The sequence below is a fragment of the Hirundo rustica genome, chromosome 12, assembly GCF_015227805.2.
Source record: "Hirundo rustica isolate bHirRus1 chromosome 12, bHirRus1.pri.v3, whole genome shotgun sequence".
NCBI classification, from domain to species: domain Eukaryota; kingdom Metazoa; phylum Chordata; class Aves; order Passeriformes; family Hirundinidae; genus Hirundo; species Hirundo rustica.
The window spans coordinates 11,043,579-11,070,875 of NC_053461.1; the positions used below are offsets into that span (position 1 = coordinate 11,043,579).

Below are 27,297 nucleotides of genomic sequence, written 5' to 3' on the forward strand. Positions count from 1 at the left end.
TCACATTTTATCTTTTTTTCTCCTTTATCGTTTCTGGAAAAATTATAAGAGAAGGATAAAATACCCTCTGGTGACCCCTGCACCTCCAGACTCCTTATTGCCTTGTGTCTTTTGTGACAGGTAACTCTCTAATGAGTGTTGCTAGAGGAGTTTCACAGTTAAAATTATTTGTTGGCTTTAGGACTTCAATTTGCAAGATGGAATCCCTTACCATTGAAAAGATGCAGACCCTGCAAGTGTCATTTAGCATTACCTTCAGGATCAGCCCCTTGCTGCTTCATCCAGCACTGTTGATGCCAGTGGAAGTTTTACCCTGGATTTCAAACCTAATTGGCCCTGAGATCCTTTCATCCCTTGGGCACTTAAGATGCTTATGACCTTGCATAGGGTCTGCAGACACTGCAGTGGAGGGTGGGCTTCGTGCCACAAACGGTGGGAGCTTTGCCCTGAAGTACTGACACTTTTAAGCTTAGATGTGGTGCAATGAGTGGGAGTAATAAGCAAAAGTTGGGAGTAGGCACAGTGAAGGTCATGGCAGTGAGACCAAGGTTGCTCTGATTTGGCAGGTGAATATCCTGATGGCTGCACTGATTAAATACTGAATCACCAGCTGCAGGATGGAAGGAAGAAGTGAGACATTAGAAGGATGTGGCTGTGGGGAGACCTGGAGAGCAAACATTGGGAGGACAGTTCATGCCCAGAGGACTAAAATAGCTTGTCCACTAGCCTAATTGGTTTTTTGAGTTTAAAATACACTGGGTAAATCACTGACAAGAATGTCCAAAAGAACAATGTTACATCAGTTATCTTCCTGATCATTTGACTGGATTGATTTTTATTTATACTGGACAAAATAGGGTTGTGATGCTTCATCTTTAGTCTGAATGTCTTTAATTTGGGCATCCATTTAATTTGGAAGTTTTCCATGTGATGCCAGTGAGACTGTTGGATTGTAGTCATGACTTATAACCAAACATCTTTCTTGCTCCATGTTGCTGACCGCAGTTTTGGTTATGAAATGTGAAAGAATGTTAAAATCCAGAGTATTTTTCTCTGTGGATTTTGTTCACTTTTATTTTTAACAGTTTGATTGGACAATGAAAATTGTCAGTGATGCCAGTTGCAAGTCTTTAGGTATAAGTTTGCCTTTCAGCCATTGCATGGGAGTGATTATTTGCTTTTAAAAACTGACAGCTGTGGATTTTTTGTTCCTTTTTCTTAATATTCTCTGGGAAAATATGGCTTTCCATCTTTCCATAAAAGGCTGCCGTATGAAAATCTAAAACCATGGCCAGGTTGGGATGAAGACATCTTTTTCATGTGTTGCTAACTTTTTCAGAGAGCAGCAGCAACAAGCTGAGCAAAGTTTGGAAACAGCATCACTGCTGCTGTTTCCCTCGAATTCCTTTCATCAGTCCAGTGACTACACGAGTCCTGATGACACATTTCTGGGTCATATGTGCCAGAAAGATGGGCTATATGGAGATACATGGCATGGAAACTATTCCAGCTCCAGACTGGTTATGTACCCAAGTTTCACACGTGCTGTAAATGTGTATATTCCTCACATGGACTTTATTAATAGCGCAAAACTGAGACAAGGAGAGCCAGTTACATTGCTCCATATGTAAGTAAAGCAACAGAAATACAATCTTTCTTGTTCCTTATTGCATTAAAACTGCAAATGGCATATTAGACTCATAGAATGGCTTAGATTGGAAGGGACCTTAAAGATCATCCAGGTCCATGCCCCTGCCATGGTCAGAAACAGCTTCCACTATCCCAGTTTGCTCCAAACCCTGTCCAACCTGGCCTTGAACACTTCCAGGAATGGGGTATCCATAGCCTCTCTGGGTAATCAGTACCAGACCCTCACCACCCTCAGAGTAAAGAGTTTATTTCTAATATCTAATCTAATTCTCTCCTCTTTCAGTTAATTATCCTATAAGGCAGCTTAGACCAGCACAGGCCCATTAGGAAATGCAGAGCAGCACAAATCAGAGCACAGAGTACCCAAGCCCAGCTGGGGGGCTGCAGGAGAGAAGCAAAGGCATGAAGCTGCAGCATCCAGAGCTGAAGAAAGACTAGGAGGCCCAGATGAGTATTTAAAGAGCCAGTCTCATGCATGACCAAACTGAATGCTTGTTTTGCTTTTGGTCCAGTGGAAACTTTGCAATGGAAGAGTTAGTTTTCTCCCTTGGCTCTGCCATCGAAGGGGTGCTGCTGCCGTTGCCAGCCAACTTTCTCACATTCAGTGGGATCTAGATTTCTCTCTGCAGGATATTGCTCTGGTTAGGAGATCAGAGGGAAAAATGCTGGAACTGTAGCTTCTCTTTATTTGGATTTTTTCAGGTTTGTCAGTGGCTTCCACTGCAATTCTTTCAGCTAGTGGTAGTAGCAAGCTGTTGTCCTGGTACATGGATTAAATAGAGTTGGAGACACAAACTGGAGTGGTTGAAGATTGCATATCCAGTCCTCTGGGTTCCCACTAACAGGAAAAACTGAGAAATGCGTCTAGAGAAACTTGATCCAGGTATTCACATCCCTCAGACACTGAATAAAACCACCTGGAAGGAAAGAGCTTTCATTAATGACACTCCTGTGTTAATCACGACCAATTAATTTAATATTCAGCGACATGGAGAAGCATGGAAAGGTTAACCCAATTTGATACCTGTAATGAATATGAACTAAATTCCAAATTCCAAAATAATCATAGCCTGGGCTATGCTTTAAGTTCCTATTTATAGCTATAAAAGGGATACTCTGACATGCTTCAGAGATGTGGTGAGTTCAGATGAAAACACAGACATCAGGTGCTGACTATTGAGGAACTTAGGGTAAATTAAAAATGAGAGCTATTTTAAAATACAGGAGGGTGAAACTTATCTGCCAATGAAAGTATTACACAAATTATGTAATAATTCACACAATTTTCATTTGAAAAACAAGTAGAAATTCTTCAAATGTAAAAGCAAGGGGTTTCAAACCATTCTAAGAATGCAAGTGGTCTTGCATTCACCGCCTTTTATATGGATGGGACATCCCAATAATGTATTCCTAAATGCCAGCAAGGAAAAGAATACCAGCAAACTGGCAGAGATGACAATTAGGAACCTGGATCAGGATTTCTCTCCCCAGCTCTGTACCTAACATGCATTTTGACCCTGGTAACTTTCTGATTTTCAAGCCTCATTTTAACCATGTATTTAACACATAAAGCAAAATGTATCCTGTGAGGATACTCTAAAAGTTAGAGGGTTTGGAGGGGTGAGATACTGAGTGTAGTATAATTTGAGCTGTATTTTTACAGGGTTCACTCTCAGAAGTATGTATCATATGTACAATTCAAAACATTCCTGCATGTCCTTAGGTTCAAATGATGGACATAAATGAGAAAAACTGTATTTTAAGTGCAAAGCAGTATAGAGCAATAGGACTATTGCATTTCTATTTGCACTGCAAGCAAAGAATTCATCATAAATGTGCTAGGCCTGCATGGCTTTCTATCACATTTATTAGGATGATTTACCTTCTGCAGACAAAGTTAGCCACATTAGTGTCTAAGAATACTTACTAAGCTGTAGGGAAGACATCAGTTTTAAATTCTACTGGTTTCTTTTCATCTGTGTATCAATTAAACACTCTACATTGAATTCCTGAAATTTCTGTGCTGCTTGTAATGGGTCAGAAATGTCAGAGTATCCTTGAAGTGGAGCACTCCTCTCCAAGGCACTCTGCATAGCTTAATTAGCACATTTATTTCTTTCCCTGTGCCTTCTCTAAGGGCTTTCATTATGTCAGATGTTTCCAGTTATTAGAAATCAGAGCCAGAAGTCAACTGATGAGCTACTGATCGCTCAAGCTAAATGTAATTTAATGCAAGTTATCTAAGCAGTTTGCAAAGCCCCTCTAGGGACTGTATGTGCAGGGATGCTCCAGGATGTACATCCCTACAAACTCTGCGCAGTGCAGCACAAGACATGTGCACATCAAAGGACCTGATCCTTTAATGGCCCAAAGTCATCACTATGGTACTTTCTTTTATTTTGCTGTAGCAAGAAATCAAGCTAACAAGCTTTAAAACTGTCAAAAAATAGATGTTTTGTTGGCATGTAATTGGGGTTTTTCTCAACAGGCAGTGAGGGACCTTCCCAATTTCTTTGAGTAACTTTGTTGTCTGTTTGCCCCAGACTTGGCTGTGTGATTGCCATAGCTGGACAGTGAGGGAAATGGTCCTCATGTAAAGTCCTGGAGCCAGATCATGTCTCAGAGTCTCTGGCTGAATGTTTTTCATCCAACGTAACTGGCTAAGCAGAACTAGTTATTCTGGCTAATGATATGTCATTAATATACAAGTCCTCTAAAATGTTTGCCTATGGATTGTGAGACTTTGACCCCCAGATATCAGAAATCATTCCAATTATACTAAACACACATAATGCACATAGTTCAGTATATGGTGAGGTCTCTTACCAACCCTTTTCTGATCATAGCCATTGTGTGAATGACAGCATGTGGATGTCGTACTGGGATTTACCACTTGGCCTTTGTTCAGTACCAAGCTGATAATGGGATGAAAAGTGGACTTGAGGAATGCAGTTCAAAGGACTTGCACCATTGAACCTGTGTACCAAGCTGGCTATATGGGTCGTAGCAATGAATTGTGACGCTATCATAAACTGGAGACAGCCCATGCAGGGCCATGAAACAGAAGATATATAGCCCACAGGTGGGACAGTGAGGAGGAGGAGCCAGGCAAGGGCCACTTAGGGAGAGGAAGGCAGCCAAAGGATGCTACAGGAAATAACAGTCATGGCAGTACTGTTCTGACAGTCCTCCATTTCCCTGTAGAGGTCTTGCTAAGGTGAAATTCTCATTTTGGTTATCTCTGCCCTTGAAAAGGCTGCAGTTACATTTTTAAAGACCTGATGCTAAAATTGCTCCCAAATTCTGGAATGCAAAAGGAGTAAGGAATTACATAAGTAAAAAATCTATCCAGATTACTGGATCTTTTTATATTAGGAAGTATGAGGGTGCTGATACAATGCAATGTACAATAAGATTGGTCCTGGTTTATTTCCATATTTCATGCAGACACTGAAATAATTTTCTGAAGAACAGTCTTATGTCTTATGTGGTATCTGTTGGTATAGTTTACTCTACATGTTAACAGCGCAGTAAAACATTACTGCTGGCTGACATCTTATTAAAAACAAAAACCTACCTTCTCCAAAAAAACTTTTCAGTCCCCATCTGGGATGTTGTAAACTAACCCTTTTTGTTAAGGCAAACTTGATAGCCACATGTATTAATTCAGAGTCAAAGACACTTGACCACCTCTCTGTCTGTATTGTCTGCTCGCAGTAGTTCTCCTTTCATCAAATCCCACTGTACATGCTGCTGGACCCTCAAAGGTACTGTGGTTTTAAATGCCCAGCTTTTTATTGAGAAAATCAGTGCAGGTGAATAAACAATACAGTGACAGCCAACGAGGCTGGGATGTACTGCAGTATCTCAGGAAGGAGCAGCCAGATCTGGGATGCAGCACAGTAGGTGGTAGAATCTCATTGTTCCTGTAATACTTCTTGAGACTTCAGATATTATGATTTGTGAGGGTATTCCTACTTTAGCCAGCAGGCTGATCAAGGAAAAAAAACTATAGGTGCTGCTTTTTTTTTTTTTTTTTTTTTTTTCCATCCTTTTAGGGACAAAATACTGTGCAACTGTGAACACATCTAGTGATCTAGTTGTTCATATTCCACATATGCTCCTCTTGAACTGCCTATAGCAATATGCAATACTTCTCAGCTTGTCTGAGTTTGGGGATTTCAAAGGCCTTCCTGGCTCTAATGAAAGAGAAGGGCATTGTATGGGTTTTTTTCTGTAAGGTTGAACTCCATGCTGGAAATGCAGGGAACAACTTGTTCCATTGCCTTCGTTTAATATGTTGACAAACCAAGGCTTAGACAAGGCAAGTGTTTTGACCTAGTTCACCTAGAGAGTAATAAGGAAGTACGCTAAAAAATACCGAGGAAATCACCCAGGAAATTCTCCAACAAGGCAATAAAGTACAAATGAGTCTTTTTGCTGTGAATTGTCTGCAGTGCCCTCCACCTCCACTGGCTTTGCACAGAGCTGACTTTGTTACTTAGTGCTTTTTGGAACGAACAGCTTTTAAAATGTCCCTTTTCGGTGAGTCTAAGCAGAGGAAAGGTAATTGGTCACGTGCTGTGAGTGCTTCAGATGGGCTCTGGATGCTGTCTCAGGCAGCACATGACTTAACATGCTGAGCAGGTGAAGGGTGGGTGCGGCTCTGCCAGGGGTGCCTGGGCTTGTTGGAAGGATTGTTGCCATTCCTACCCACTTCTCTCCCTGTGGTCTTTCTGAAACAACATGTGTAGGTATTACAGGGTATGTAATTCATTTAGGGGGGAAAACTCCCTCATGAAGTTTGTGATGCTATTCTCTTTGAGACAAGACTTATGTGGGGAGATCAGCTGGTGAGCTGAAAATTCAGTGGGACACTGTCATCCATCCTGTGATCCAAGGTTCAAACAGATCTTCCACTGGAAGGTCCCGAGTCTTATCCATGTGCAAAAGCACAGACACTGTAGCAGCCTGCAGTGCCCTGGGCTGGCTGTGCACAGGCTGCAGGGTTGGCATGGCAACACCAGCTTCCAGTGGGTGCAGGAGCATCCCTGAATCACAGCTCTACCTGCCATCCCATTGCACTTCCCAAGTGCTGAAGGGGAGTGTCATGGGAGCCAGCAAAAGGCTTTCTCTCCCAAAAATAACTGCTGAGAATAGGGAATACTTATCTGACAGGGCCTGCTATTGAAAAACGGATCTTGGTTCATATAAGCAGGAAAACGACATTGAGGCTTATTTGTATTTCTGCCCCTGAGCACAAAGGGGTTGGAAAGCAGGCGGATCCCACCGATTGTGTGCTCCTCCTGTTTGGAGATGTAATCGGCGTCCACATACTGTGCCACAGCCTTTCCTCATCTCTAGGGGTTGGGTTGGGGCTGGGAATGATGTTTGGGGATACACCACCTCCAGGGTAAAGATGAAGATTCCAGCATCAGGGTGGAGGAGGGCTGGTCCCTGATGCAGAATCTCTCCCCATCTTCTGACATGTGGCACACACTGCTGGGAGCAGCATTTGTGAGGCATGGAAGAAAACACAGGGTCACCCTGTTAGCTGAATCCCAACTTACCAACTGGAGAAAAAGCCTCTGTGCAAACAGCTCAAATAAAACGGATGTTTCACTGCTACTGATAAGTTTATCAGCAAATCCAATGTGCACTGTGGACCCCAGGAAAATACAAAGAAAAAATGTTAAAGAAAGAGATGTAGAGGGTCCTCAGCTTACCTCCAGCTTACCACACCCTGGGGATCAGGGTGCTCTGGTCTGTGCTCTGGCACATGTCAATCATTGCTCAGCCAATGCGACTACAAGGCTGGGGCTTTGTCATTTGTAACCATGAGGTCCAGTCTTTTCCAGGCTTCAGCTGGTTTAGGTGCTATTGAGGTAAATGAACCAGGACTATGCAGAGGCTGTAGGGAAGATGGAAGAAGAGCAGGGACAGCCAGGGAACACAGCTGATGCTGGGGAGTACTGTGAAAGGCTCTGCTGGACCTTGGGTGAGAGGTGCAGCCATGGCCTCTCCAGCTGATATTGTCTGTGAATAGACCATTGTCCTCTGAAAGGAAACAAAGAGAAAAGTGTCTCTTCTGCTTCCTTGACTGTGGCTCTGAGCCAGTATTTCCTCACCAAGGGCCCGGCACCAGCTCCGAGGTCTCACAGCTCCAAAATGCCTCGCCCAAGTTGCCTCAAATGCCTGCTCCGGTGTCCTGTTACACATGGATCATTTTGGCTGACTGGATTTTGTTCCCTGCAAGTGAGTGGCTGGGAAGGAGATGTGTTTCACAGAGCTTATAATAGAACTCTTGCTTTGACCTCCACGACCGGGAGATTAACGCCATTCCAGAATGATAGGGTGCATGGTTTTTAAGGGTCCAAAGGCAATTCCTGTTTACAGAGCTGGTCTGGAAGAGCCTCATAGTACTCAGGCTGGGGCAGTGGCTGTGTAATTCTTTCCCTATCACTACTCTTTCAGGTGGACTTATGCCCTGCTGAAGGAAAACTTGAAACATCTTGTGGATGGCTGAGCCAGGCTGTTGGGGTTGGTGCAAAATCCCATTGCCTGTCTCTGAGACAAGAGAATGAGGAAATTCTTGTACCTATCCCTTCTCTTTAAGGGAAATCACTTCAGAGGTTCTTTGGGGTAATTCTTTCTGGGTTTGGACTTTAAAAATTTCTTTTAGGACCTATTTTGATGAGATCCAGAGAAAGGTTGCCAATACCAATGGAAAATTTTGTCATTGACAGTAAAAATGCATTTGCAATAGCCTTGGACTTCCTTCAGTTTTTCAGCTCTGCAGATACAGTCTTAAATGCTTTGATCTATTGAGGTCCAACCTGCTAATCCTAATTATGTGCTCATGCCCAGCATCTTTACCTCTAATAGGCACTGAGAGCTGGGTCTGTGGTACTGCTCCCACCGTGCCCACTTTTCCAATAAGTACGACACACTGAAAGCACTCTGAACGGGAAAAGTCTCCATCTGATAATAGCATCAACCCTTGTGTTTTCAGTTACATTTCCAGAAACCAGAGCATGCAAGATCTTCTTTCTGGGTAAATGTATTTTCACATCCATGAGGAGCTTGGTGCAAGTCAACCATGTGAGGCCCTGTGAGACAGTGAGCATTCAGAAGTGGTAGGAGCCTGGAATTCACTGTCTCCAGTGGCACAGTCCTAAAGAGAAAATTGTTTATATGTCTTTAGTCAAAGGAGTTGTACATTGACTCATTGTCATGGCCCAAAATTTAAGGTCCTTTTCGGGGAAAGTGTCCTTTAATAAGCTCTCATGTTTACTTATAAGGTGTAGACTGACACCATGACCCTCTAGGTCCTCTAGGTGGGACATATTTAGCTTGTTATTAACTATGACCTTATTGAAAGTCACACACTGGTAGGGAACAGCTAAGACTAGAGTCAGAGGCAGGGATTTTAGTTGGTTTTGGAAACTTAAATTTAGATTGTTAGGTTCCAGCAGCACCAAAATGAGGATATCTGGATGTGGAAATCCACCATTTAAGATATAAACAATACAGAGCTCTTCTTGAAGGAAAGGGCGAGGCACACTGAGCGCATGCAAAGCTGTATTTACTCCAGAAGGATCATGCTGTGAAGTGATGACATGCCTTCCTTCCCCTCTCTACTTCTCATTTTATCTCTGCATCAAGGGCCCCTGACCTTGGAAATTACTTACTTCTCCTCTGCAAACCATGACTCTCCTTTCTTCTCCCTCATGGACTCTTTTTGCGCAAAGCTTTTGATGTGTTTCAGCCAGTTGACTTCAGCCTCTCTGACCCACGCACACAAGCAGTGATGCTGCACATCCCTGCTGCCTTTACTGGCACCGGCCATATCCCAGTACAGCTGGTGTCTGCTGGGCTGGGATTTTCCTGCAGCGGAACAGGTTACAGACCGATTGAGACATGTTAGGTGGCTCAGCCACGTTTGCCACAAGGGGGGGCGAAGAACAGAAACTGTCTGTGGAAATTTACTGACTCTGAAGACCGCATGGCTTCTTGCTAAATCTGAAAATTCCCTGTACAATTGCTTCTAAACCACCTGTGCAACCTTTCATTAACTACCTCAATATTGCAGGGTCAGAGGTATTTTTTTGTCAGTGATAGCAGTCCATCATTTGCCATAGGGGTGATAGTTAAAGAATTAATTAGTCAAGGCACCAATTTCTAATACAAGGACTTCCACAGAGATGTTGAATTTCAATTTTTTTTTTTTTTTTTTTTTCCAACAAATCAGCATGGCAGTGTGCCATCTCTTGTGAAATACGGACTCATTAGGTGTATGAATGGGAGCAAGTAAGGTTGTAAGGAATCTTTCTGCAGCTTCTGTTTTCAAACAGTGGTTTCCAAAGAAGCCATTTTCTTTTCTTCTTTATTTGAAAGGTCAATATGTGCGAAGCTCTTAAAATCATCTGAGGTGGATCAGGGTTATGACTAAGAGATAAGGAGGGACTTGTCTGTCTGACCAACTTCCCCCCTGCTTATAGAGAAGGTTGGTATGTTCAAGAGTGGCAAAGTACCACTGAATGCAAAATACAGGGTGTAGTGTGAACTGGAATTTTGTCAGTTTATGGGCTGAGCAAAACCCATTGAAATGCAAGATGATGTGAGGCCCAGCTCTGTGTCCTGCACAAGAAAAGGCTCCAGTGTTACCCATAAGAAAAGTGCTCAGTCTCCAGACCACAATAGATCAATGTAATGCCTACTACAGAGCTGATAAGAATTTTACTGTTATGACAATTAACGTACTTAGTCATTTTTATACTGGATCATGTTGTCAGTATTAATGCTGCTTATTTTAACAACTGAGTAGGGAGAGGGGAATAAGACAAGAGAAAAAATTGCCCAGAGTCTCTGTTATGCCTTCAGGCAGGGCACAAAGTCAATCTGCAGTAATGTAATTTCTAAGCAAGCCATACCTAGGAGTAAAAACTGCAATGGTGATCAGAGATGACCAGTGCAGTAAACTCAAGCATGGCCAAAGGCAATGGCATCAGATCCTGCAAAGCTCATCCAGGGCACAATGCAAGACCCTGATAAGTGCCTGCAGTGCAGTACAGGCTGGTTTTGCTTTAATAGTTTATAGATAAAGACAATGGACTGGTTCAGGTGCAGCTGAAGTTATGTGAATAAAGATCTGTCTACTTAGGGTTTTAGCACTGAGGATGAAGGGACACAGTGTATGTTCCATATGATGTTCCTTATAGTGGGTCCAGTTTCTAAGCTGGCACTCTACTGTGTTAAAATCCTAATTCAAATAAAAGATACCTCTAGCAGTTTAGGGCAGAAATAAGATGTTTGCAGATGGATAACAATGATGATGTGTTCTTTGCAGCCAGAATCTTGATTTGGTACATTTAGTGTAAGACAAAATGTCTTGAGATTTGACATATTGTAAATTTTCTGCCTCTGTCCAGGAGAGGGTAAAGGAGATAATAAATAGATAATCCCAAAGACCCCAAGAAAATTCATAAAACACTTGAGATCAGAAAATGAAACCCATGGAGAAAAACAGATGCATAACAGGCAGCAAGACGGCAGATTGCACATCACATAAAATGAATGCAGTTCATCACATTAAATTGTTCATGCCCAGAGCATATATGTTCAGTTTTTGACAAAGTAATCTCTTTACAAAGATCCACAATGCAGCAGAGTCAGCTAAGAACAAGTTATAAAGAAAGAAGCTATTCAGCTGTCAAAGCAATTTTCAGCTATATTAAAGCAGAATGGGATGGAAGGAGTTCTGCCGAGCCTTCTGCTGTCCGGGGAGCCGGTGGCTGTGCATGTGTGTGCCTCGTGTGACGAGGGGACAGCGCGTGCGTGCAGGGCCAGCCGCCCACGCTCACACGTGCGCACACACGCGTGGGGCCATCACCCGTCGCCTTCCCCGGCTCGTGGCAGAAACTGCAAAGCGCTTATTTAAACCCTGTTTTCGGTCTGCACGTGGGAACGTCACCGAGTTCTGTCCATTCTGATGATGTGTTTTGTTCCCATAGAAACCGGTGTACTTTGGAGGGGGAAAGGCAGAAGGAGACAGAGGAAAGCAGAAAAATGAGGCAGACCAGAAATGTGCAGTGTGAATAGATTCAGGTTGTGGGGCTCTTTCACAAAGTGGCTAAAGCCTGAAGCCAGTGAGCTGCCTTATTTATTTGTGGATATGTCATTCAAGAATAATTCAAATCTTTTCAAATGTACGTCAGTTAAATGAACACAGCATCCTATTTCTTCATGTGCACTATCCCCCACCAGATAGGCTGTGTCAGTACTGCCGGGGCCAGGTTTCCAGGGTGCTTTCTACTGACACATGACTTTGATGTTTGCTGTGTCTCTGGTGTCATTAGCAGGTGTTTCCTATCTTCTTCCCCAAACTTGGGAAGGAGGCAGGGCCTGGGGAACCTACTGATTTCAACTAAGGTTCAATGAAATACCTGTCAAGTCTCCCATTAAAAAAGCTGTGCATGATCTGAACCTCCCAAAGGGTAGGCAGGACAGGCAGAGGCATGCTGGAGCTATTCTATTTTTTTTTTCTTTCGTGCCTTAAACCAGCCAACTTGCCATTGAATCATTTAACAACTAATTAAAAGTCCTGGATAAAACACACTGTCTACAGCTTTCTGGCAAACATCCCAATGACTTCAGTAGAGCCAAGATTTTACCCTTTCCTTGACTCCAGAGCTTGTTTGTTGTCACTTCTTTTTCTTTAGTTGCTTGTTGTAGTTTTCATCAGATGTGGGGGGATTTTTCCTTTTGTCAAATATTCTCACTTCAGCTCGAGAACACAGACTCAACACAATGGACCTCAAGAGTTAGTTCATGACCAGGTAGCTGTCTTTTGCCCATTTTCTTTTCTGCTGTGATCTAAGAGATGACAAAGGGTAGAGGAGAGGGCAGTAGAATTTTCAGTAGCTAAAGACCATCTCAAGCATTTGTGTGTAGGCATCAACTTGACTTGCAAGTCCTTGTTGCCAGAGCAATGTGGTGCTTACAGAGGTCCCTCAGCTACTATCTGACCAGCTGAGAAAAGGATGGACCACTATAAACTAGAGCATCAGCTGTTTCACCAGCCAGGGCTGAATGCCAGGAGGAGAAACAGAATCCTACACACGTGTATTCTATACGTGTAAAGGTTGTGGTGACAGGACGATGTTCCCATTCTGCCTGTGCATGTTCTTTGGTACGTGTTTCTCTGTCTTCCCCTTTTGTGTTTGCCACTTGTATCCTCTGTAATTTTGCTTTCAAGATCTTTCTTGGAAGAAATCATTTTTGCCTGAAGCTGAATAACCCCAAGATGCACCTCTGCTGCCTGCTTGCTTGAAGGTAATGGTGTGCCAACAAACCCTGCTTCCCAGGGACTTTTTGGCAGAGCATGCTCAAGTTTCTGCTAAGTTCTTCATGAGAAGTTGCTCTTGGTCACACGTGGCCCTTGTAGAAGGGATCTGAGCTGACAAAAATTGCCAGAACTTATTACACTGTTCAAAGTTTTGGGCTGAAATGACAGCAAACACCCTAAGCCCTCACCAATGCATCAGGTGGGAAAACTCGCAGCAGTTGCCTGTGGTGCTGGAATCATTCAAGCCCATGCTGTTCAATTTATTTTTGTGTACCTAAAGCCATGGCACCTAACAGTATCGATAGCTGAGAGTCTCATTTGTTAGTTTATTGACAAATTATAAGAAGAAAAAGACACTTTGTGAAAGGAGATAGGATTCTGTTGAACGGCTCTAATCTTGGTTGTTTTCCTAAGCTTTAAACTTTGAATTTTACCAGGCATATATTAAACACCCCGTTTCAGTCCTTTGTATCCAGACAGAAAGAAACAGATTGTAAAAAAATGTACTTTGTGGGTGATGTAGAATTTTTCTCTTCTGGTAATCCATCAGGGAGGATGTTTGCTATATATTTATGAGGTCCCTTGCAGATCTCTCAGATGTTCATTCTCTTGACCTTTTTATTGCTAACATTGATTTGTCTTTTAATGGTAAGCTCTCAGAACAATGCAGAGGGTTCAGTTCAAACTCCAAGCAAATCTGACATCAGTCTTGGCTTTCAACAGGGCTCCACACAGAACTCAGCAAGATTTCATTGAGACTTTTCTATAGTGTTGGTTATAGTTCTCTAGGGGAATACAGGGAAAATTACTTTGGGCTTTAATGTTCTGTATTCATTAGTCTGTGATTTGTTTGTTCCAGAGGCTGGTTATTATCTTTGATACTGTGTCATTCTGTAAAGCAGCACTGCCTATCAGAGAGTCACAGAGCATCTCTCGTGCTGCTGCTGATTCATGGCATGAACTTCTGCAGAGTGATGAAATACCTTGATCACGTCAAGACGGCTCATTTCTAGATAGTAGCTAATATCCAAATACTAGATGTTATGCAGCAAGGTTGAAGGCCAGAAGATACTGTTCAGGAGTGATGTCTGTACTCAAAAATGAAATCTGTTGGAAGCCAATGGAGCCTTACATGTGAGGGTGGAGAATACGCATGACTGTAAATTCAGGAACATGCTGTTATTCAAGTACAAGGTTGAATAAGAAAGGTTAAAAAACCTGTTTTAAAAAAAGCCTCTGAAATCCAAGTGTACTGTTAGTCATCTTGTTGTACCAAAACAAAATGTGTGCTTTGTGATGTACTGTGATGCACTGTGATGTACTTTTACTTGGAATTCATCAGTGTGGTGTTGGTTTTCATCTTTTTTCGTCTTGCTGTTTTCTGACTTCCTTTTCCAGGTTTTGAAATTTTTATCCTGAATTTCTTCTTTTGCTTATAATTAAATAAAAAAGATTAGTGTTTTGTCCTCAGAGTCTAGACTAGAGAATTTGAAATTCTCAGGTGAGAGTCAGCAGGAGATTATGATAGTCAGTTTAATTTCCTTAGAAATGTTGTAGCTGAAGTATTTATAATAATAAGGCCTTGTTCCTCGAACTGCTGAATGCTATAACTCTGAAACAGGTAACTGAACCAGAAAGTTCTGGAAATATTTCCTAGAGAGAGACATAGGAGGAAAAAGAAGAACAGGGACACCAGCAATGTAATCGTGTAACTCAGCATGCGATTTCAGCAAAAGAATTTCCTTGTCAAGTGTAATGTTTTTTCTTTTGACAAATTGCTTGTGTAGAAACTGAAGTTTTTCAGTTCCTCCACTATTCCAAATTCTGAGGTTTTGGTTTACTTGATGTGGTTACTTTTTGACATCACTTAGGGGTGATGAGTCGGTGTTCATGTAGTGTGACTGGTCAGCTCGGTCATACCTAATGCCTTAAGCCTTGTAAACTGCATTTCTCTCAGAAAAATATAATTTAGTTGCTGGAAAGAGAGGCTGCCACATTGCTCAGGGAAATTTACTTCTAATCAAAAGGTTTTGACATGGTAGGAATCAGCAAAACTCAAATGGTGTATGATTCTTCTGATATAACAGCCATAAACAAATTTTGGTCTCATGCTATTCCCAAAAATAATTAAAATTGGATGCAAAGGAAGTTCCATCTGATAATAATCTAACACATTCCCAATATTTTCTCACTATTTCTCTATCCCTTGTCAGTTCTCCCTTTTTTTCTTTTATTCCCTCCTACTTTTTCTTAGGTTTGTATTTTGATGATGCTTGGTTTGATCCAAGAATTCATCTTTGAATTTAGAGTAGATGTTTTTGAACATTGATGAATCTACATATACAAATGTAGATATATAAAGTGGTTTATTTTTTATGGAGGTTGACTTCTTTCGCAAAGCAAGAGAGCAGATCTGGTCAGAGACATTGCAAGTACATGTATGACCAGTCAATTGGTGCAGTTGCACCAAGCAACTTGACCATACAACTCGTGCTGTGAAATATTACTTGAAGCCTCAATTCTTACTGGGTAATAGTCGCTTGTATCATAATGGTGAGATATTTCCCTTTTTCTAAGAGATTTTAGGATATGTTCATTGATTTGTTTTGTTCTGGTTTTCCCTAAGATGTTCATCACTGAGTAGATTCACCTTCAAAAACCTGGTGCCCTCTCACGCGTTATGTCTGGAATATCTGGCAGCTGGATTAGAAGCAGGTCACAGTACAACTTGTCCTGTATAAACACTGTAAATCAGCCTTTGGGAAAAGTTCCCCTGAATACACAAAACCCGTGAGTTACAGGTTGTGTTTCATCAGGAGGTGTTTTTGTTAAAGAATAGCCGGAAACAATCCAAAAATTAATCTTGGTCATAGTATAGCCCTGGTACAAAATGCATCATTTCTTCTTGGCAACTGAAGTGTTTGGCATCATGAACTATTTACATTTGCATTGTACTCAAGCTTCTGCTGGAAGGTAGAGTGAAATATTTCCTAGATGGCCAGACTATTGCTAAGAAAAGATACCCAAGGGAGCAGAAATTCAAATGTTCTGTTTCAAAGGTTGTTACACAAGCAGTACAACTAGGCTGGAGTTTTACTAGATGTCCAGAGAACATCTTTCATTGGCTTTGCATAGGTTACACCTCGATTTTATTTCTTTTATGTCACAACATTCAAATTTTCTATTGTATCAGTAGCTGCATGAGTTACTTTCCTTGCGTTCCTGCTCTGACACATTCCTATTCATCCATGTTCATAAGGGATTCTTTTTCCTCAGTGTACAAGAAGTGCCAGAAGCTCCTGTTGGTTAACTCATTACACTGTGATTGCACACGTACCTTAGCTCAAATCACTAAGTAAATATAAATAATATGTGTCATACTTCTTCGTAAGTATATATGACTCTTACTTCCACTTTTCCTGGTACTTGAGCATGGAAAAATTGCTAAGCGCTGAGAGAATATTGCTGTATGTGAAATAAATTGCATGGACCTTGATTCCAGGAAGAGCATATACACATGCTGATAAATAGTTTCTTATCTAATAAATACTGAAGAGAGTGTTTCTTGAATGACAGTTCTTCTCTGAAATCAAGATTTTGATTGCTGGGTTGTTGGTTTGTTGTTTTGGGGTTTTTTTTTTTTAGTATTTCATCACCCTGCTGATAGTGTTGTGAAATTTTTGCTGGGCCTTAGCCAATTAACTGAATAACCTTTTACTTGCTTAATGGTTTTATATCACTTCTATTTGAGATAAACTTACCATTTGTTCATTTAACGTCTCTCCTGTATTTTGTGTGCAAATACTATCTAATCTCATGGAGATTCCAAGTCTCTGAGACTTAGGTTCTTGCAGAGTTGTCAAATACAGCAATCAGAACACATCTGGGCACTTAAAAAAGGTCTCTTATTATTTTTCACTGATAGTTTTAGTATTATTTAAGATAATTAGTGTTATGATTAACTACATTGAGCTCTCATATTCTGTGATAAATACTTTCATATTTACAGTTATTAGTACACATTCCATTTAATGTCATCTTTCATTGCTCAATGTGTGACATACTTCAAAAACTGAGATTTTCCAAATCTGCATCCCATAACCTGTCTGCAAAATACTCTTTCTTTCTAATGGCTAGCCAGCCCCCAAAACTTAACTGGAAGGTTAAGATCAGAAGTATGATAATGCCACTAAAGATACTAAATGATTGAGTAGAATTTCTTTAATTACAAAAGGATTGAAAAGAAAAGAAATATTCCCTACACACTGCAGATTTTCTTGCTCTGTGACTTATGGTATTGTATTTTATGTTTTTAAACATCCAAGTGTTGGACACAAAATTGGAAGCAGAAGGAAAGGTATAGACATCATTACCTGGAGGCAGTGAAAGAACGGAGATTTTTCATCCAGTATTGGAGAAATAAATTTGTGTCCACAGGGCATAGGCATTGAGAGGAAAATAACTTATATGAAACCAAGGCCTGTAACAGCCTAATTTTGTTCTCTGGACCCAGGTAAATTTCATCCTAACACTATTAAATAAATACGTAATATGAAGTGCAGTGGTATTTCCTGATTGATGATCTTGTTAGACTCCAAATAAACATATATTGTGCTCACACTGTAATAACACAAGGTTAGTACATATAGAGGGAATTGCATCCAGCTACTAAATATGAAGAAAATGTACTAAAAGAGAATGATTTGGAGGAGAATTAAATTTTCTTTTAGACTTCGGGATGATTCTGCTGAGCTTTCCCCTGGAAGATGGTCCTCAGGACTGTACAGACATTTTTACATAATTTGTTTCTCAAGCTAATTAAAAAAAAAAAAAAAAAAAGTCTTAGTGGTATAGAAACAGACTTCAGGCATTTAGCTTTATACTATCATTATGCTAGGAGAGCCCATATTTGTCAAACATTGTGGGAATAGGAGAAAGAATAATAACAGCAACAAATTACTTAATCACTACAGTTATCATTGCTATTATTGTTTGTTATTATGAATATAATTTGTTGTAACACCTGTGATGTGGCTGGCAGTTTTCAGACACTTCAGTGCTTTCATTTTTTTCTACAGAGTTCATAATCTAAGGACTGATGATGGGGCAGAAAATATCAATCAACAGTTTATGGACAGCACATCCATAAATCAGCAAGCTACCTTATAGCAACAGAATCACACTCTTAGGGGATTTATATGGAAGGCATGAAACAGATGAGCCCTGGATGACTGGACAGGGCATAGAGTTTGGACTATGGTGTGATGGCCTAAAGCACAGAAGGAGTGTGGTGCCGTGAAATGCAGAGCTTGGAGCAGGTGTCTGGAAGCCTCTCATGGTTGAGACGTGATAGTAAATGCATGGAAAGTGCACCAGAGTTTAGAAAGCTAAAATTTATTCCATGCAGAATGGGAGACCAGTTGAGGAATTCAGAACCCCACAAAGGGAGGTTCTTCATGAGCCTTTTTCAGTGAACCTCATGCAGATTTCAGCATCACTCAGCTGAAAATTTGACCAGCGATTTCCAAATCCCCAATGCTACCCATGTTGGAATCCCAAACAACTGCTCTTTCAGACTCTTGTGTAATTGTGAGTCTTAACCTTTCCTTGAGGATGATCCAGCTACCTAGTCAAGGAACTGCAACAAAATGGTGCATGTCAGCTGACTTAGTTATACAACCTGGAAAACAAATTCTCTCTGCTCGTGAGTGTCCCTAAGGCAATTTTTGGTGCCACATCCTGAGTTTCTCCCCGTAGAAAGGCCAGATATGTAAAATTACTCCTTACCCAAGCTTAAATCCCATTTAAGACCCCAGAATAGATTTGGGAGGATTGTGCTGAATGGGTGATTTTCACTTTTGATGACTGAATCACAGCAGCATATGCGTTGAACTATGGCACAGCTCAAACACTGAGGAACAAAGGTGAAAATAAGAAATGAGTAGCCAATACCTCTTTAGGAATCTACAGGAGTGAACTAATGAAAAATAAATACAATAACTAAGATAATAAAAACATTATCTTACAGATTTTGTAGAAACTTTGCCTTAGGGATGCCACCTGGATGTGTTCCACCGACACAGCTGTTCAGATTTTTCTCCCTTTGCTGCATAAAAAATAGAGGCATCTTAACAGCTGTTTGGGTTAATTTTTTAATGCCTTCAGTAAGTAAAAATAAAGGCAAATTACATTATTGAGCAAAGCGAAACTGCATCCACAGATGCTTTTAAAACTTTTCAGAATACTTCCTGGACCTCATCCACAGTAAATAAAGGTCTGCTGTCCATGGAAGGAGTTGAGTCAGAAGGGCAAGTGGGGCATTTCCATTAGTTTGCTGACCAGGTGTAGCATTATCTGTCCAGCTTCTCTTCGCTGTACAAAGGAAAGACACCTTTTGATCCGGGCAAATTGGCACACCTGGTCATATGGAAATCAGTCCCCATTGGCTTCACTGACATCACTAAGAATGTAATTAATTAAAACAAGCAAACAAACAAAAAAAAATCCTAATTTTGCTTAAATCCAGTCATCCATTCTGGAGCTGTCAGTTCCATTGCCTGCCAGGGAACTACTCCCTAAATAAGTAGCTGAAGGGACAGTGGGAACAGAGCTTGTAAGGGTGTCTGGATATACATCTTTTTCCAATGAAAAATGTCATTTTTTGTTATTTTCAAAATCACTGTGTGGGGGAAGGGGGCAGGCAGAGGAGTCTGTGCTGATTTGTGCTGCCCCTCCTGACACACAGCACACTGAAAGCATTCCAGGTTGAAAAGGAGTCAGGTTTAAAAGGGTGATGGAATGAAACAAGTGGGAGTCGTGTTGTTTTTTGTTACCCAGTGTTTCACACACCTCTAGCGGCAAACCCTCTTCGTTGCCAAGACAACCCCGAAGAAATACGAAATCCAGAACAATACCCTGTGTACAAGGAGCCTCGTATTCTCTGGTGCACGCGTTCGTTGTGAATGTCAAGGGAAACACTGCCCTACCCTCCACAGCGACCCAGGTAAGCCCAGGTAAAGTTATAGGTGATGTCTGTGAGATTATAATGACTTACATTTAGAGACTGTCGTTTGTCCTGGCAGCTACCAAAGCTCAAGGGCTGGCTCTGAGAGCCTGGGCACTGTATTCCTGCAGTGCAGCATTACCCGAGGCTGGCCAGGCAGCACCAGGATTCCTGAGGCTGTCACGCAAGTAAGTCTGGGCTGGGGCTCTGGCTATCCCCAGCCTGTGCTGCATGTGTCTGCAGCAAGCAGGGAATGCCAGGCTGTGGTGATCTGCCTTTACAGCAATTTCTAAAGATTTCTCAGGCAGCTGAATGCAAGGTTGTGCAGCCATAAAGGTCTTTTTGCTCCATAGCTGGGTTATACCGAGCTGTGCTCTGTCTCTAGGTCAAAGGAAATATAAATGTGACTTAAACCTCTTTGCTTAAGAACTTGGCTCAATGCAGGACAGTGGAAGATCTGGAGCCTTGGGTTTGTTAATGCGTATTTATTTAAACCCAATGAATGAACCTCGGACAAAGGTCCAGGAGGTCAGAATAAATATCTGCAGGGATGCTCTCGCAGGCAGAAGCCTCAGGAACTTTCTTGTTTCTCTGAGAAATGTTATGTGCACTTTGCAAATTATAAGTTTTGCTTTTCCAAATAATCTCCAAGTCATCTTTAAGATTCCCATTGTATTCCCAGTGACAGGTAATAAGTGATAACCTTTTTCTGAAGGAATGCTCTTTTTTTCTATGCTTGAAGTTGTCACTGACCTCCTTGTTAGGAATGGCTGTACCCTTAGGAAGCAATGTCAGCTCCCCATTTGGTTAAAGCTCTGTTAAATAGGGGAGCAGCACTTGGAGCAGAGGACACTGGATTCCACATAGCAATGCATCCATTTTGCTGTGCACCCAGTGTGAGGACAAACCCATTTTAGCCTGCATTGAATCATAGCAGCATCCCAAAAGTAAGCAGGAGAAATGTCTACATCTTTTGCATCCTTTCGTTCTTTGGCTCTCTGCTGCCTCAGTTCTGTCCTTTTGTATTAGCTGCCTGTCAGATGTTCCCAGCAGGAAACTTGGCAGTGTTACAGGTGTATCCTGGTGAACGTGGTCTTTATGTGGGCAGGAAACCCTGGGGGACTGCAGCTTCCTCTCTTCTGCTACACTTCTAGAACCACAGCACATTCCTCCTTTTGCTGAGATAGAGCAACTCTGGGACTTTGGGCTCTGAAAGACAGGTAGCAAGCAGTAGTAGTTTGGTATGACAGGAGCACCAAGCCAGCAGAACAAACCAGATGGTGTTGACAACTCCATGTCTATACTATTGACACTTGGGGCTTTTAAGCTGAGGCTAGTATGAGTTTAGTCTTGTAGGCTGAGCTCTGAAACTATGTGAAATTAAGTGAAGCACAGTCAGCCAGGGATTCACTTCAGAAACACTTACCTGTTCCAGAATAAGACACAGATGTAGGTTAGCATTTGTGGAGCAGAGGGTCAAACTAATCAGTGCTGAAAAACAAGTGTTGCATGTTTGAGCATCATAGCAGGACACTCTGAAGCAGAGCTGGTTCTGTTTTCATGGCTCCATCAGCATGTCCAGAGCTTCAGCTTCCATGTCCATGACAGTCTCTCCCTGGCTATGGGAGAAACCCCAGAAGCAACAGTTCTGCACTGTTTGTCTTTCTTTGTCTTCCTGAAGAACACTGTCCTTTGTCTTCTTGAAGAACAAACTCTACAGTGCACTGAGAACCATCACACCTTCATCCTGTTAAAAGACACATCCTGCTAGAGCTTCGAGTGAGGCATCCCTGAGCTCAGGCCACTCTGATCCTCTTTTAGCACCTTAGAAACAAACTGAAAACTCCTAGCTGCTCAGGAACAAAGGAGTATGTGAAAGAACTGCAATTTCATAAACTATCGAGTGGGAGTTGGACCTATTATAGAACATCCCGTTCCAAAAGGAAACAAATGACAGCCTGACGCTGCTGGGTAGTAGTGACGTGTGCAGCCACAGAGTGAGTCAGTCTGTGTGAGATTCAGATATGGACCTAGAGGGAAAACATTTGTGGCAGGAGGACCGATCACATGGTCATAGATAGAATTACCTCAGCTCATTTTTCATGCGTGTGTTAATGTATTTGCTGCACTTCTTCAGCAAAAGGCAAATGGTACAGAGGAAAAAGTCACGTGTAGGAGCTGCTCTGTCTCTTCTTGCAGCCTCCTGCTTCCCACCCACACTCCTGCACAGCCGGTGATAATGTATCACGAGCTGTGTTTTGGTATAGCACTGTTTCGTTCAGTAAGATGCAATGCGCTGCTGTTATTTTTGTTATTATTTGTGTGATCTGGAATCCCAAAACATTGGTCTAAAGGCATAGATGAATCAGACAATTAAGTGAACTATTGTGAAATTATCCGTGATGTCTTGCTTTAATAGAGCTCAGTTGAATGCTTGTATTCATTTAAAAATGAAAACTGAAGTCTAAGGATCCTTTTAAGGCCTGAAAGGAGTCTGCAGAGATGATTCTCTGGTACATGGGGGATGTGCAATGATGTAAAAATTATGAAATGAATTAGCTGCATACTGCAAAATTATAGTGATCTCCTGGTTGTGGTCCAAGATAAGAAACCTTGGCCATGGTTTAAGGGCAAGGAAGCTTTAGTAGTAATTCTACCTTGAGATTTTCCCATCTCAGCTTTTTTCCACACTGTTTTACTCCAGCTCAGCCTCTTCCCAGTCATATCTAAACAACTCTTCATGTGACTTTGCAGCAAGCCACATCAGGAACTGCTGGCAGTTAAGACTGTGAATAAAAAACCCTGTAAAATAGAAAAGGTTTTGCTTTTTTTCTTTTTTTTTGTGTATATGGTTTGGTTTGGTTTTCTGCTTTTTGCTTCAACTAGATGGGTGCCTGATCAGCATTGCCCCCGGGAACAACTGCTCTGGCCCAGCTGAAAGGCCTGAGTGTTGTGTGGCAGGGGGGACACTGGCAGGGGCTGATGGTGGGAACTCTGTGACAGCGCCGCCACCAAAATCTGCAAATCAGGAAACTGTAGCTGGTAAAACGTTGCTTCATTCAGCAGCAAAACAGAACAGCTGCTGTGTCTCCAGAAGTAAAAAAAAAAAAAAAAAAAAGGGGGGGGAATGTTATTTGGCTAGAGAATATGTAGCCAGGGTTGGAGGACAAACTGGAGGAAGGATTTGGGTTCAGGGTATAGAAGCCTCATGGATGAAAAATGCCTCAGAAAGCAATATCAGAGATATTTTCAGGTGTTTTCCATCTCTTGTGCTGAAATCCCATAAGTGTACATGACATTCCATGGAGTTTCAGCCAAATCTAAAGCAGAATTGCAGGTCTGAGTTGTAGCCTAACCCTCAAATGGCACCAAAGTAGAGAGCTGAGAGCAAAAGCAGAACTCTCCTTGCAGTGGAACTAAGAAATTTGGTTTTTCCTCTCTGTTTACAATTGCCTTATTCATGTTTCAAAGCAATGTTAGACTGGGGGAGTTCCACTGTCACCCCTCCCCACTAGACATGGAGGCTCTGTGCTGGTGTAGTTGAAGTCCATTGGTGAGCAAACTGCTCTGGGATGGCTCTGACCTCCAGCAGCACTAGAAGAAACTGGCTAGAAAAATACTTCATTAGACATTTTGTTTATAGTAAAGCCTTGGCAAACGAGGCTGGCTGCTTCTGCCACAGAAGGAAAGGGACTGGCCTGAAGTATGTGGGGTGCCTATCTCCCCAAAACGGCAAGCTGAGAGCTGGAGTTGTCACCCTGAGCCACCATTATCTGCTGCATCCTTACATGTCCCCCCCTCTACCCTGGCATGGGTACTCTCCCCTCTTATCAGTGAGGTGCCAGCATTTCATTTGCACAGCTGAGTGCTCTTGAACTGACTGTTCATCCATCAAGGTCATGAAGTCATTCAATCCCTTGCTGAAGTAGCCTCTGGTCAGGAATACAGGGCTGCCTGTGATGCTGCTGGGGCGGCTTACAACACCAGAGGGATAACTTTCCTGCAGTACTACAAGGTAGCTTTCCTGGAAGACGTAATGGTTCGCCAGTATTGCAGAATGGCAATTTTAAACCCATAAAGAGCTCTTATTGTAGTCTCAATGCAGACTTGAGAACCGGCCGCGCCCTCTTTGTCCTGGCTCAGATGCAGTGCCAACGCCATCAAAGAAAAAGGCGTTTGCAGCATGTGCCGTGTCCCGGGGTAGCTGGCACAGCTAGCGGCGGCCAGCAGCGCTTTAGCACCAGGCCGGCGATTCTAGGAGAGGGTCTGCCTGCTGGCAAGCGTGAGAAACAGGGCATCTGCAGCTGCTCCTCGGCGGCTCACGGATGGCATCCCCCACGACTGACCGCTTGATGCAGCCGCGCCGAGCGATGCTCCCACGACAGCCCCGGCCCTTTTCCTCAGCACACAGCCCCGCTCCCAGCGAATGCCAAGGGCGGCCCGAGGAGGCTGCGAGGGGCTGATGTCACTGCCCAGCCTGCGGGCGTGACTCATGAGGGCAACAGAGAGCTCTTCATGGGCCGCGGAAAACACGAGCCCGTGGGAGGGCCTTGCTCCAGGAGAGAAGGAGACAAAGGTGCGGGAATAACCCAGGGAGCTCGAGGAGGGGGCCACATCTCAGTCCCAGCACCGAGGGTCGGAATGAGGTCACCTCCTACTTCGGATTTCTTCCCTTGGGTTGTTTTGAAGAATTCTGCCCTTGCTTTAAGAAAGGATCAGGGCGGAGGAGGATGGATTTACTTGAGAGGAATTCCCTGCACCTTGAGCTGCCTGGATTAGTCAGGAGCAGGGACGATGGAGCAGAGGAGGACGGTGCGTGTCCTGAAAGGTGCGTGGGCAGGGAGCTCAGGCTCCCGCAGCAGCACGAGCAGTCGTGGCTGAGCCGTGTCCCTCAATAAGGTGCCTCTGTAGGATGTCTCGCTGCCCCTGATTCGCACTGCTGGAGGCGCACAGCAACAGGGCAGCGTTTTAGCAAGGCCCAGGTGAAGCAAATTCCGTGAGTGAGAACAGGAGGAACCAAACCTGCTGCCACCAGACAAGGGAGGGCAATCACCGTGCCTGCCAGTGGTGTTAGGATGGAGGGGAAAGGGAGTCAGCTGCAGAGCTGGTGCTGCTGCCGCACCGGGAACGGGCTCATGGCACTTCTCTGTTTGTAAAGTCGAATTTCTAAAAGTGAGAGCACTTGTGGTCATGGTAACATGGACAGTGGTTTCTGAGCACTTCCAAAAGTCTTAAGATTGCCTAAAGCAAAGGTTCAAGTACTGATGAAGATAGAATGTGTTGTATCAAATTATATGAGCCCTGAAACTGGCCATTTCCCCTTTCTTCTGTCATTCTGATATAACTGGGTTCAGGAACACACACAAAAGAAATACTGTTTCTGTGAACAGCCCCATGCAACCTATTTTTGCAGTTTTTCATTGAAGGTCCAGAAACAGCAAATTGAAATAATCCTACAAATTTATATAGAGTCTAAACTGGCCACTGCATCTGATTTTTCTAAATTGTTCTTTTATATCCACAAGGAACCGAGTGAAATCTTCAGATTTAAATACAATTGAACTGTAGGATTAGGGAAATACAGATTCTACTGTACATCAGCTTCTGAGCCTGAAATTAAGATTTGTTATTGTGACTGCACATGCTTGAAACCAGGATGAATAGCAAACATGCAAATTCAGTCCTTAATTATGAACCACATGGAATCAAAAATAGACAAGCCACTTCCATTAATGGAGAGGCAAGCAGAAGCACAGAGTGTGATTTCCTACGCACTTGAGGTCACACTTCAATGTGGATATGGTTGTCAGGATTTTGTAAAGATGGTCACAAACTGCAAGATTTCATGGATTTTCTCGTGACCAGAGATTTGCACTATGTTTACTATTTGCTATTCACTACTATCACTTTTCACTAATAGAGTCAGGAAAACAATGTCAGGTGACTGGTACAATTGATCAACATATCTAATGAATAGCCAGGACTGAATAGAGGGGTAAAGGGACAGTGAATCTGTTCAGGTGGGAAAGTGATGGCCCATGAGTTTTCTGGGGAACAAATACATTTTGAAAAGTATTAGCTTTAGTTTTTGAACTAAGATAGGGTCATGTGCTAAATTTGCAATTAATACTATTTTAAAGAATAGATCAAACAGCTCAAGCAGATTTCCTCTAACTGACAAGTTCCATTAAACAAGAAAGCTCATTCTTAGTAGGAGATTTTAATATAACACTGAGAACAGAGAACAAAACAATGAATGGAAACATATCAGCAGTCAATTTCCTGAGTATTCAAGCCTGCATTATACTTTGTTCTTTGCTACAGCCACGGCTCTGTAATTATCGAGCGTATTCATGGGACTTTTTCCTATTGACACTCAGCGTGAGCGTGGCTGGAAAGAGATTAAGCTTTTGTGGCAGCCATTTGAATTTGTCTAACTAAAAACAACCTGCAAGGCTGTGGGGAGTTGTGTGTCTCAGGGGATTTATGATGGTCTGCAGAAGCTGTGGGTCGCAGGTTCAGACCTGTGTGTTGGTGTGTGTAGGTCTTGTAGCACTGGACCCCTGTGGCTGCAGTCACTGGCACAGCCACGAAGCAGTGACTGATGATGGAGCAGATGCTTCAGGTTGTGCCTCTGTTATTTGACTAAGATATGTTTGTTGGACCATCCATGGCATCACTGGGTAAGCCACTGCCTATCGGTTTTTCCTCAGAAATGGAACCTTGTTCTTGCAGGACTTCGTCTAATCATTCTTGTAGACACTATCACTGCTTCTCAAGCGATACTCCAAAATAACTCTAGGACAGGTTATACCCTCTCCATGCTGCCAGTGGAGCCTCATTTTATTATCAACTATTGTCTTTGTGCCTCTCATGCACTCCTTGCCTGGGAATCCACTTCTCTGGGTATTCTGAGAACCAGCCTCTTGGCAGCTTTCTGTGCAGGTTTGCCTCTCTGCAGGTGATATGGAGAGATGTAGAGGTGAGTGAGGAGCAGTGTCTGGAGCCTGCTGCTGATGGCTGTGAGGAAGGAATAAGAATAGTATGTGGCAAGTGGACTGCAGGGACAGGGAACTATAAACTGGTAGCATCTTTAATCTAAGGAAATCCAGAATGTTCACGTTAACTCTTCTAGAGCCTTGATTTCATTTGTAGTAACCTGGAGTTTCCTTTCCACAGCTGGTCACAGCTGTGCCCATCCACTATCCAGGCAGGAAATATCTCTTCGAGGGAGCACCATATCTTTTTGCCGTTTTGTGCAAGTGCGGGCAGCAATTCAGCTCCTCAGCTTGTGGCC

At 42.6% G+C, this 27,297-nt stretch overlaps 1 long non-coding RNA gene across 2 annotated transcripts; it reads right to left on the reverse strand.

Moving 5' to 3' along the window:
- Nucleotides 1–1,556: 1,556 nt before the first annotated feature.
- LOC120758126 (uncharacterized) lies at nt 1,557–21,876 on the reverse strand. Of its 2 annotated transcripts, XR_005702779.1 has the most exons (4): nt 21,427–21,876; nt 19,024–19,103; nt 18,785–18,908; nt 17,577–17,811 (listed from the first exon to the last, which is right to left on the reverse strand). It is a non-coding gene; the product is annotated as an uncharacterized LOC120758126 (long non-coding RNA). The 2 variants fall into 2 exon arrangements; XR_005702778.1 differs by lacking the exons at nt 17,577–17,811; nt 18,785–18,908 and adding an exon at nt 1,557–2,567.
- Between the last annotated feature and the right edge of the window lie 5,421 nt (nt 21,877–27,297).